The sequence below is a fragment of the Copadichromis virginalis genome, linkage group LG15 (assembly GCF_057382275.1).
Source record: "Copadichromis virginalis isolate Kocher_CV1m ecotype Utaka linkage group LG15, C_Virginalis_male_GT1.1, whole genome shotgun sequence".
Taxonomy (NCBI): Eukaryota; Metazoa; Chordata; class Actinopteri; order Cichliformes; family Cichlidae; genus Copadichromis; species Copadichromis virginalis.
In genome coordinates this window covers 27,687,556-27,698,807 of record NC_140632.1, presented here as the reverse complement: position 1 = coordinate 27,698,807, position 11,252 = coordinate 27,687,556, and the positions used below count along the sequence as shown (strand labels likewise).

Below are 11,252 nucleotides of genomic sequence, written 5' to 3'. Positions count from 1 at the left end.
ATTGGAGACTCTGATACACCCGTAGCTAGCCAGGCCCCTGTAGCCGGTACAGCCGAAGGTAGCGTAGGCCCTATAGCTGTTCCCCCCGGGAGGCCCCGAGCAGCAGGGGAAAGAGGACAACTGGGTGGCAGTGAGGAGGAAGCATAGTCTTAAACAGAAGCCCCAGGTACACCACCAACCTGTTCATGTGTGTAACCGTTTTTCCCTACTCGGCGACACACCCACCGGGGATCAAACTCTATTAATTGGCGATTCTGTTCTCAGACATGTGAAGCTAGAGACACCAGCAACCATAGTCAACTGTCTTCCAGGGGCCAGAACAGGTGACATTGAGGGAAATTTAAAACTGCTGGCTAAGGGTAAATGTAAATTCAGTAAAATTACAATTCACGTCGGCAGTAATGCCACCTGATTACGTCAATTGGAGGTCATTAAAATCAATATTGAATCGGTGTGTAACTTTGCCAAAACAATGTGGGACTGTGTAGTTTTCTCTGGTCCCCTCCCCAATCAGACCAGGTGTGACATGTTTAGCCGCATGTTCTTCTTAAATTGCTGTCTGTCTGAGTGGTGTCCACAAAACAATGTGGGCTTCATAGATAATTGGCAAACCTTCTGGAGGAAACCTGGTCTTGTTAGGAGAAACGGCATCCATCCCACTTTGGATGGAGCAGCTCTCATTTCTAGAAATCTGGCCAAATTTATTAAACCCCCCAAAATGTGACTATCCAGAGTTGGGACCAGGAAACAGAGCTGCAGTCTTGCACTCCTCTCTGCAGCTTCTCTCCTCCTGTTATCCCCCAAAACCCCTTAGAGACTGTGTTAAGTCCCAAACAGACAAAAAAAACCAAACAAACTAAAAACCAGCAAAAAATGACCTAAACATAAAAAATAACAAAGAAAGAACAATACAGCATCCACTTCTGAACAAAAGAGTAAAACAGTGAAATGTGGATTATTAAACATTAGGTCTCTCTCTTCCAAGTGTCAGCCGGTGATCAGCTGATCACGGGGCCGGGTTTAAAAGAGAGACGCCACCCACCTGTTCGCCGCTCAGACATCGTTCTCTTCATGTCAGGAGCTCCGAAACTTTGCCGACGTCAGTCTCCGCCTGATTCAGCAACCGTGAGTGTTTGTCCCTTTGATACTTTTTCTCATCCCGGCTCCGCTCGCTCTCCATCTGTAACGACAGTTCCGAAGCTACGCTTTGTGCACTGATTGTTACTAGAATAACTGCGTGTCTGTTCCAACCCACCGCTAGCCTTCGCCGCGTTTGGGTCTAGCCAGCACGCCACACGGGCACGCCGAACTACTGTGTGTAATTCGCCTGATCGTGACAGGATGTGAGCCGCATATTGACACAGAGGAATTCGAACGGCTGAAAGCCGAAGTACTATATCTTCGCGGTGTGGTAGATTGGATGAGCACAAAAATGAAGTCCCTCACCGAAACTGTCCTCCAACTTTCCACTTCCGTCACCTTGCTGCAACGTCAGCCAGCGCCGGTGAGCGCGGAGCCCCAGATCGGACTACCAGATAAGTGGAACGGAGTTGATGGGCGGCCTGATGGTTTGCTCACCACTTTAGACATGCTGTTTGAATGTCAGCCCACTAAATACGCCACCGCCCGTGCAAAAGTTGCACTGTTAACCTCTCTCTTGTCTGGCCAGGCTCAGGAATGGGCCGCGGCTCTCTACAACAATAAATCTGCAGCTTGCAATGACTATGCCCTGTTTGTGGAGGCATTAAAAAGACATTTGTTCCCCCGAGCAGTGAAGTGGAAGTGGAGTCACAGCTGCTTCATTTACGCCAGGGCAGTCGACCCGTCTGTCACTTTGCCTCCCAATTCCGTATCCTGGCCGCTAAGCTAAAGTGGGGAGATGATTCTCTGCGCTCTATTTTTCTGGAGGGACTGGCTGATTACATCCGAGATGAGATGACCGGCCGTGAGGCCCCAAAAACTCTGGATGAGGCCGTGGACCTCACCCTGAAGATCGACCAACAAGTGATGTCGCGGCCTCGCCACACCCCTCGGGCCTTCAAATCCTTCCAGCCTCAGAGGGCCACGTCTTCGCAGCCTCCTCCCCCCTCTGACGGAGCCACTGCTAGCCCAAGCAGTAGATCCAGCGAGGAGCCCATGCAGCTGGGTAGACTCTCCAAAGAGGAGAGAGAGAGACGCTGGCGTGAGGGTCTCTGCGCCTACTGTGGATCAGCTCGACACCGTCGTCCCCAGTGCCCGCTACGTCCGGGAAACGACGATGCCAGGTAGACTGTGGGGGAGTCCCACCTGGCCCTTCCCACTCCTCTGACCCCTCTCGTTTTCTGTTACCAGTAATATTTCACCTGAAACACCAACAGTTCTCATCTGAAACCCTCCTGGACACCGGAGCCGCTGAGAACTTCATCGACCAAACACTAGCCTCTCAACTTCGCATTCGGTTAACTTCCGTCGATCGATTTCTCCTGGTGACCTCAGTAGATGGGCGACCCCTCCTACCCTACCCGATCCAGTTCCAGACCCAGCCAGTTCGCATGTCTATTGGGGATCATCAGGAGGAGATCCAGTTTCTAGTAGTCTCAGCCATTTCCTCTCCTCTCATCCTTGGATACCCCTGGTTCCGTCAACATGACCCCCACATCTCCTGGTCTTCCTGCCAGATCCTGGATTGGGGTCCCCAGTGTCAATGAAATTTTCTCCCATGCAGCAACGGTACGGTGTCGGAGACCGAGAACTCCTGGCCATCAAGTGGGCCTTAGAAGAGTGGCGGCATTGGCTCCTGGGAGCGAAAGACCCTTTTCTGATCTGGACTGATCATCAGAACCTGATCCATATTCGTTCTGCCAAGCAGCTCAACCCAAGGCAGGCCCTTTGGGCCTTATTCTTTTAGCCTTACAATTTCCACCTCGCCTACCGCCCTGGTTCCAAGAACGCTAAGGCAGACGCTCTCTCCAGACAGTTCGCCCAGGACGGCCTCACGTCAGACCCTGGACCTATCCTACCTTCTCATTGCTTTGCTGCCCCCCTTCGGTGGCCCTTGGAGGACTCTATCCGGAATGCCCTGACCACCGAACCACCTCCGCCTGACACCCCTGCTGGGAGGCTCTATGTACCATCCCGGTGCTGTCAGGAGGCCTTGCTCTGGGCTCATTCCTCCCCGCTCTCTGGTCACCCGGGGCCCGACAGGACCCTCCAACTCCTCCGTCGTGCCTTCTGGTGGCCCTCCATGACTCGGGACGTCCGTGAATTCGTTTATGCCTGTGACACCTGTGCTCAGGCCAAGTCCTCCACTCAGCCGCCCGCTGGCAACCTTCGCCCTCTCCCTGTGCTGGGACGTCCCTGGTCCCATGTCGGCCTTGACTTTGTTACCGGCCTCCCATCCGTGGACGGTCTTGACACCATCCTCACCTTTGTAGACCGGTTTTCTAAGGCGGTGCACCTGGTCGCTCTGGCCGGCCTCCCTTCTGCCAAACGGATGGCCAAGCTCCTCTTGGACCATGTCGTCCGGCTTCACGGGTTCCCCAAGGACATAGTCTCTGATCGGGGGCCCCAGTTCACCGCCAGGTTCTGGAAAGCCTTTTGCCACCTGATTGGAGCGTCTCCCAGCCTCTCGTCCGGCTATCACCCTCAGACCAATGGGCAGGTTGAACGGACCAATCAACAGTTGGGGCGCTTCTTGAGGTGCTTCGTCTCCGCCCAACCGTCGCTTTGGCCTCGTTACCTGTTGTGGGCTGGGCTGTCTCATAACCTTCACGTCTCTTTTGCCACCGGTCTCTCGCCCTTTGAAGTCTGTAATGGTTTTCATCCTCCATTACTAGAGAAAAAAAAATACTCAAAATCATCTCACAGATGTAACATTATGGTAAATGGCCTGTATTTATATAGCGCCTTACTAGTCCCTAAGGACCCCAAAGCGCTTTACATATCCAGTCATCCACCCATTCACACACACATTCACACACTGGTGATGGCAAGCTACATTGTAGCCACAGCTGCCCTGGGGCGCACTGACAGAGGCGAGGCTGCCGGACACTGGCGCCACCGGGCCCTCTGACCACCACCAGTAGGCAAACACGGGGTTAGTATCTTGCCCAAGGATATTTGGCATGCAGTCAGGAGGCAGACTGGGATCGAACCACCAACCTTCTGATTAGTGGCTGACCTGCTCTGCCACCTGAGCTACAGCCACCCAACTAGACTCAATTGGCTTCTCTCAAAATGTAAAAGAAGCCACCCACCACTTTAATCACACTCTACACAGCAAATTCAAAAGTGTTAAATTTTTTGGTGTTAATAGTCTCCTTGCAAAAGTAGAGTTAATTTTACTCTAAGCAGAGTCACATTCTTTTAATGTAACTCTGAGGTGTAAAATGATAGTAGTTAAAATCGAGTGTTAAAAATGAGTGTTTCTCTGTCAAATCTGGAGGTGTTACAATGGAAACATTAACTCTTGACCTCTTAACTCTGAACTCCTAGAGGGGCTATGACACCAACAGAGTAAATTCACAGACTCCGCCCCCAGCACGGCTCCAATCGAAGCTGAAGTGAAGCCGTTTCAGAACATTTTGCTCTACATATTTGAGTTGTTTGCCATGCTTGGTAAGTCATTTTTTCAAAGATTGTTTCAATTATTATTATGAGCTTTTACTTCTGTGGCTCTTTGGAGTTGAGACAAAGCTGTGTGAAAGGCATTAGCCATGTTGCTCGGTGATAGCATAATATTCTGTTTTAGCTAGCTGAAAGGTATTGTTTGCGGGCAAATACCACAGCCTTGGAAAAAGCTTGCATGTGAATTTTCAGTCAAACCTTTGGTCAAATACACCTAAAACAATGTGTAGAATGTGAAATGTTGGTATAATGGTGCTACTTGAAGCCTGAAAATGATCGCCCATAAATTAAAAAAAAACGAGCAAACAGCAGTAGCAGACGTCCTGACTGGGTTCTACGTTAGTATAGATCCCTCCAGAGTTTTGTGCACACGGTTTAGGTAAAAATGAAAAAGGTTGAGGTTTTACATTTAGTTCAGTATTACCTGTTGCCTGTGTATTTGTCTTTTGGGAAAATACTTTACACAAGTAATGGCTCAAAGAGGATTCCTTTTTTTTTCTTTTTACTGTGCTGCAATTGTTTACTGGATTATTTGTGCCATTAATTAGTGTCAACTAATTTTTATTCAATCTCCGCACAGGATATGCTTGTGAAGATGGAATATGGGGGAGAGCAGAAGTGCGTTGAAGTTCCACAAAGGGATGAATGAAGGACATGCATATTGTATTGAAGAAATAAGTGATGAGAATGCTGTTATTTGCATTTACCAGCTCGCCTATGTCAGACCTTTTGATAAACACAATTCTAATGAACGTGAGAACATGTACACTGTTACATCTTTCAGAAAATGTTTTGAAATTGTGGTGCACAGTTCAGAATAAATGTTTTTCAAAAACCATTGCATCTTTTTAGTAAATGTTTATTTCCAAAAGAAATTTCTATAAGTTCAGAACAGTAAAATTCCCGCTTTTTAGAATGAATTAGAAGATAACTCTTACGTAGTTAAACTAAAATACTCTTTGAGAGTTAATATATAAACTCTTAACACCAAGTGTTAAATTATCAACTCCAGACAGATTTGGTGTTTAACACTAAATCAGAGTTAACGTACCAACTCTCCAAAAAGAGTTAAATTAACACTCTCTGGTGTGGACCCATATAGACACTTTAATAGTGTTGAAATCAAATCCGACAGTGTTAATTTGGGCATGCTGGATTTGCTGTGTAGATCTTGTTTTAACATATGGCATAGAAACTGAACATTTAGCAGTGTTTCCTGAAAACCCTCTCTTGTCTGATCATTTCCTGATAACATTTACATTTACAATAATTGATTACACAGCAGTGGGGAGCAGACTTCATCACAGTACAGTGGGGCAAAAAAGTATTTAGTCAGCCACCGATTGTGCAAGTTCCCCCACTTAAAATGATGACAGAGGTCAGTAATTTGCACCAGAGGTACACTTCAACTGTGAGAGACAGAATGTGAAAAAAAAATCCATGAATCCACATGGTAGGATTTGTAAAGAATTTATTCGTAAATCAGGGTGGAAAATAAGTATTTGGTCAATATCAAAAATACAACTCAATACTTTGTAACATAACCTTTGTTGGCAATAACAGAGGTCAAACGTTTACTATAGGTCGTTACCAGGTTTGCACACACAGTAGCTGGTATTTTGGCCCATTCCTCCATGCAGATCTTCTCGAGAGCAGTGATGTTTTGGGGCTGTCGCCGAGCAACACGGACTTTCAACTCCCGCCACAGATTTTCTATGGGGTTGAGGTCTGGAGACTGGCTAGGCCACTCCAGGACTTTCAAATGCTTCTTACGGAGCCACTCCTTTGTTGCCCGGGCGGTGTGTTTTGGATCATTGTCATGTTGGAAGACCCAGCCTCGTTTCATCTTCAAAGTTCTCACTGATGGAAGGAGGTTTTGGCTCAAAATCTCACGATACATGGCCCCATTCATTCTGTCCTTAACACGGATCAGTCGTCCTGTCCCCTTGGCAGAAAAACAGCCCCATAGCATGATGTTTCCACCCCCATGCTTCACAGTAGGTATGGTGTTCTTGGGATGCAACTCAGTATTCTTCTTCCTCCAAACACGACGAGTTGAGTTTATACCAAAAAGTTCTACTTTGGTTTCATCTGACCACATGACATTCTCCCAATCCTCTGCTGTATCATCCATGTGCTCTCTGGCAAACTTCAGACGGGCCTGGACATGCACTGGCTTCAGCAGCGGAACACGTCTGGCACTGCGGGATTTGATTCCCTGCCGTTGTAGTGTGTTACTGATGGTGACCTTTGTTACTTTGGTCCCAGCTCTCTGCAGGTCATTCACCAGGTCCCCCCGTGTGGTTCTGGGATCTTTGCTCACCGTTCTCATGATCATTTTGACCCCACGGGATGAGATCTTGCGTGGAGCCCCAGATCGAGGGAGATTATCAGTGGTCTTGTATGTCTTCCATTTTCTGATAATTGCTCCCACAGTTGATTTTTTTCACACCAAGCTGCTTGCCTATTGTAGATTCACTCTTCCCAGTCTGGTGCAGGTCTACAATACTTTTCCTGGTGTCCTTCGAAAGCTCTTTGGTCTTGGCCATGGCGGCGTTTGGAGTCTGACTGTTTGAGGCTGTGGACAGGTGTCTTTTATACAGATGATGAGTTCAAACAGGTGCCATTCATACAGGTAACGAGTGGGGGACAGAAAAGCTTCTTACAGAAGACGTTACAGGTCTGTGAGAGCCAGAGATTTTCCTTGTTTGAGGTGACCAAATACTTATTTTCCACCCTAATTTACGAATAAATTCTTTACAAATCCTACCATGTGAATTCATGGATTTTTTTTTCACATTCTGTCTCTCACAGTTGAAGTGTACCTCTGGTGCAAATTACTGACCTCTGTCATCATTTTAAGTGGGGGAACTTCCATAATCGGTGGCTGACTAAATACTTTTTTGCCCCACTGTAGATGTCTTTCTGAAAGTGCTGTAACTAAGTTTAAGAGTATAATGCACCCACTGTTATCATCTTCAATGCCCTGTACCAACACAGAGCAGAGCAGCTACTGTACCTGAACGCTGCTCAAACAGAGGTCGATTATCTTGTTAATAACTTTGCCTCCTCACTACGTATGACACTGGATACTGTGGCTCCTGTGAAAAATAAGGCCTCAAATCAGAAGTATTTAATGGTGTGGTATAATTCTCGTATCCTAAAGCAGATAACTTGTAAGCTGGAGAGGAAATGGTGTGTCAAAAATTTAGAAGATCATTTAGTGTGGAGAAATAGTTTGCTGCTTTATAAGAAAGCCCTCCGCAAAGCCAGAACATCTGACTATTCATCACTGATTGAGGGAAATGGTAAATGGACTGGTTCTTATAGCGCTTTTCTTTTTTTATTATCTCTTTTATTGAGAAAGCAATTGAACATAACAGTAGTATGGCTTTTTACACTGTCTTTGCTTTCATATTTTTTAACTTATAATTGGAAAGAACAAAGAAAAGATGAGAGAAAAAAGAAAAGAAAGGGGGAAAAAAAGACTTGGGTTAGGAGGTAGCAGGGCGGGTAAGCTCACATAATACTCAGGGCTTTAATGTAAAAAAAAAAGCATGGTTCATAAAAAATCACACCTCACAGGCTTAACATATTCTGTCCATTTAGACCATATTCTGTTGATGGTATCCCTCTGAAGTTTAAGAGAAAATGACAATTATTCCATCGTATACATCTCTTGTACAGAATGTATCCAATCTTCCATCGTTGGTGGTTCAGGCTTAAGCCGTCTCCTCGTAAGAGGCTTTTTACTTGCGGCCAGTAGGATATACAAGAGTCTTCTATCATTGTAATTCAATTTATCCACTGGTGCATTACACAAAAATATGGTCTCAAAGGTTAAAGGATAAACAAATGAAAAACCATTTTGTAGATGTTCATGGATTAGAGACCAATACTGGCAAACAACTTTGCAATCTCAAAAGATATGGAAATGGTTAGCTCCATCTCCCCCACATCTCCAACGTTTGTCACCAGTTCCCCGATATCTTTGTTGAGCAGGGGTGATGAAAAATCTCATGATGCTTTTCCAACAAAATTCACGCCAAACATTAGACCCAGTGGTAGCCCACTGTATCTTGCATGCGTGGCCCAACACTCCTCTGTAATTGGCAAATTACCTTCTTTTCTCCACATTGCTTTAATAAACACAGTGCTGTCACTTTTACACCACAGGATGCTGTTATATAAATTGGAAATAATTTTGCTTTGCACTCCAGGTTTAGTTAATAATAAAAATGTTTCTACAAATTGTAATTCATTTAGGTTAACTTTTAAGTTTTGATTAAAATAATTTCTGACCTGTTGATATCTAAAGAAATCGTCTGAACCTAAATCATGTTTACTCCTTAAAAATTCAAAGCTTTGGAATGCCCCCTTGTGGACAAATGAATAATAATTAGTTATACCTTTTGAAATCCAGTTTTTGAATCTATTATTGTACTGATTTGGAGTAAAATCTGAATCATATGCACACCATCTTAAAACCTTGGAGGCATTTTCCAAACCCTAAATTCTTATTACTTCTTTCCAAGCAGATATCATTATTTGTAGTATGGGTTTGTCTGCCATGTGTATTTTATTCTGTAATTTTATGTCCGATATTAAAGCTGTAACTGGTATTCCTTTAACTATTGTTCCTTCAACATCTTTCCATCCGGCGGTGTAATCTGGACAACAGAGACATATCAGTGGTCTTAACTGAGCTGCACATTAATATTCTCGTAGACAAGGAAGCCCTCCCTTTTCTTTCTTTAGTTGGAGCGTTTTATATTTAACTCTAGTTTTTTCCCGTTCCAGATATATTTTAACAATATTCTATCGGTAAAGACTGAAACAAATACAGCAGTCGGGGAAGAAAATTTAATCTGATTGATTCGATCCTGGAGTGTAGGTCCTGAAATGGAATGGTATCCCATCTTTGTATATCTGATTTTATAGATTCATTTAGCGGGGCATTGTTGGCATTGAACATTTTGGTGAAGTCACGGTGTATTGCCACCCCTAAATACCTAATGCTATCTGCATCCCATTTCCATTTATAGCGATTCTTAATTTCGACTGGTGGTTCATAGTTTAAAGTTAATACCTGCGTTTTATTTACATTAACCTTATATCCCGAAAAAGAACCATACTCTGATAGCATTTCCATGATTTGTGGGAGTGCCTTTGAGGGATAGGATATTGTTAAAAGTATGTCGTCAGCAAATAGTGCTAATTTCTGTTCCCCTTCTGCCGTTCTTACTCCAGTTATATCCTGTTTCTGTCTGATCCACTAACTTAATAGTTCTATAAACAAAGCAAAAAGCAGTGGTGAAATACAGCAACCCTGTCGTGTCCAGCATTCCAATATAAAATGGTTCGGTGACGTTTCTGTTGATTTTGATTTTAGCTGTTGGTTTGTTGTATAGCCCTGAAATAATATCAACTATGGATTTATCAAAGTTAAACAAGCAAAGTTCTCAAGCACTTTATATAAAAAGGACCATTTCACTGAACCGAATGCCTTCTTGGCATCTAAACTTAACACTAAGGTCTCTAATTTTTGTTTATCAACCTGCCTCATTATGTGCAAAACCTTTCTGATGTTGTCCTGGGCCTGTCTCTGTTTGATGAAACCCGTTTGGTCATTATGTATTAACCCGGGTAATATTGTTTCTAGTCTCTTAGAGATGATGAATGTGAACAACTTATAATCAATATTCAGTACACTAATTGGCAGGGCTGGACTGGGACAAAAAATTGGCCCGGGCATTTTGACTAGAGACTGCCCCCCCCCCCCCCCCCCCAGGTATTATAGGAAAAGCCATAAAGCCTTTGAATGAAAACAGACTCTGTTTTGACAGTGATGTACGCTGTCTTGTTGGTATATTTCTATACATTTTACGTCAGATAACAACTTTGGTTGTAAGCTTCAGATAATTAATAAAAGCATGACATTTTAAATGAGAATAAGAACATATTTCTTTGTGCTCCCCTTTCCCTGTTAATACCCTACCTGGCCCCCTGGCAAAACTTTGCTAGACCCGCCCCTGCACAGTTACCAGCTGTCAGCGTAAAAAAGGATCCTGGTGTTATTTGTCTCTCAGAAACAGTTCATAACTTCCCTTCAACTCATTACTGTCACCTAAAAGGTAAACCTGTTTCTCAATCACCTGTTCAGCTCTGATGGGTAAGGACATCTCCTGGTTTCATCTTCATGTTTCCCTCTCGCCACATATACAAACCGATATCATGACCAGCAGCTTTTACAGCTGTGGCTCCAGCAAACATTAGCTGATACTAGAAATTAATATTAAATAAATTCTAACAACAGCTGATCAAGCTTAAACGTGCAGCTGTTGTTTAACGTGACATCTGCTGGTTTCTTCTTTCTGGCGCTAAGTGGGCGATAAACAAACAAGAGAGAAAAGCTGATCACTGATAAGTTTCATGATTGAAGTAGCAACAGGAGAGGGAGGGGGACAGAATTAGAAGAGAAGAGGCAGCTGTGCAGCGTAAAGACAGAATAAATCCAGCTTTGTGTCTTTTTCCATTCTAGCTGAAGTACAGGACAAACTGTGCTCCTTTTCTGTTCAATACGAAACACGTAATATTTTCTCTCAATGCGGGACGATTCCGTCTTTTTACAGGACGGTTGGCAACTC

The 11,252-nt window shown here is 44.4% G+C and overlaps 1 pseudogene; it reads left to right on the top strand.

The window, feature by feature from the left end:
- On the top strand, positions 1-724 carry LOC146692647 (uncharacterized; annotated as a pseudogene).
- Positions 725-11,252: the final 10,528 nt, after the last annotated feature.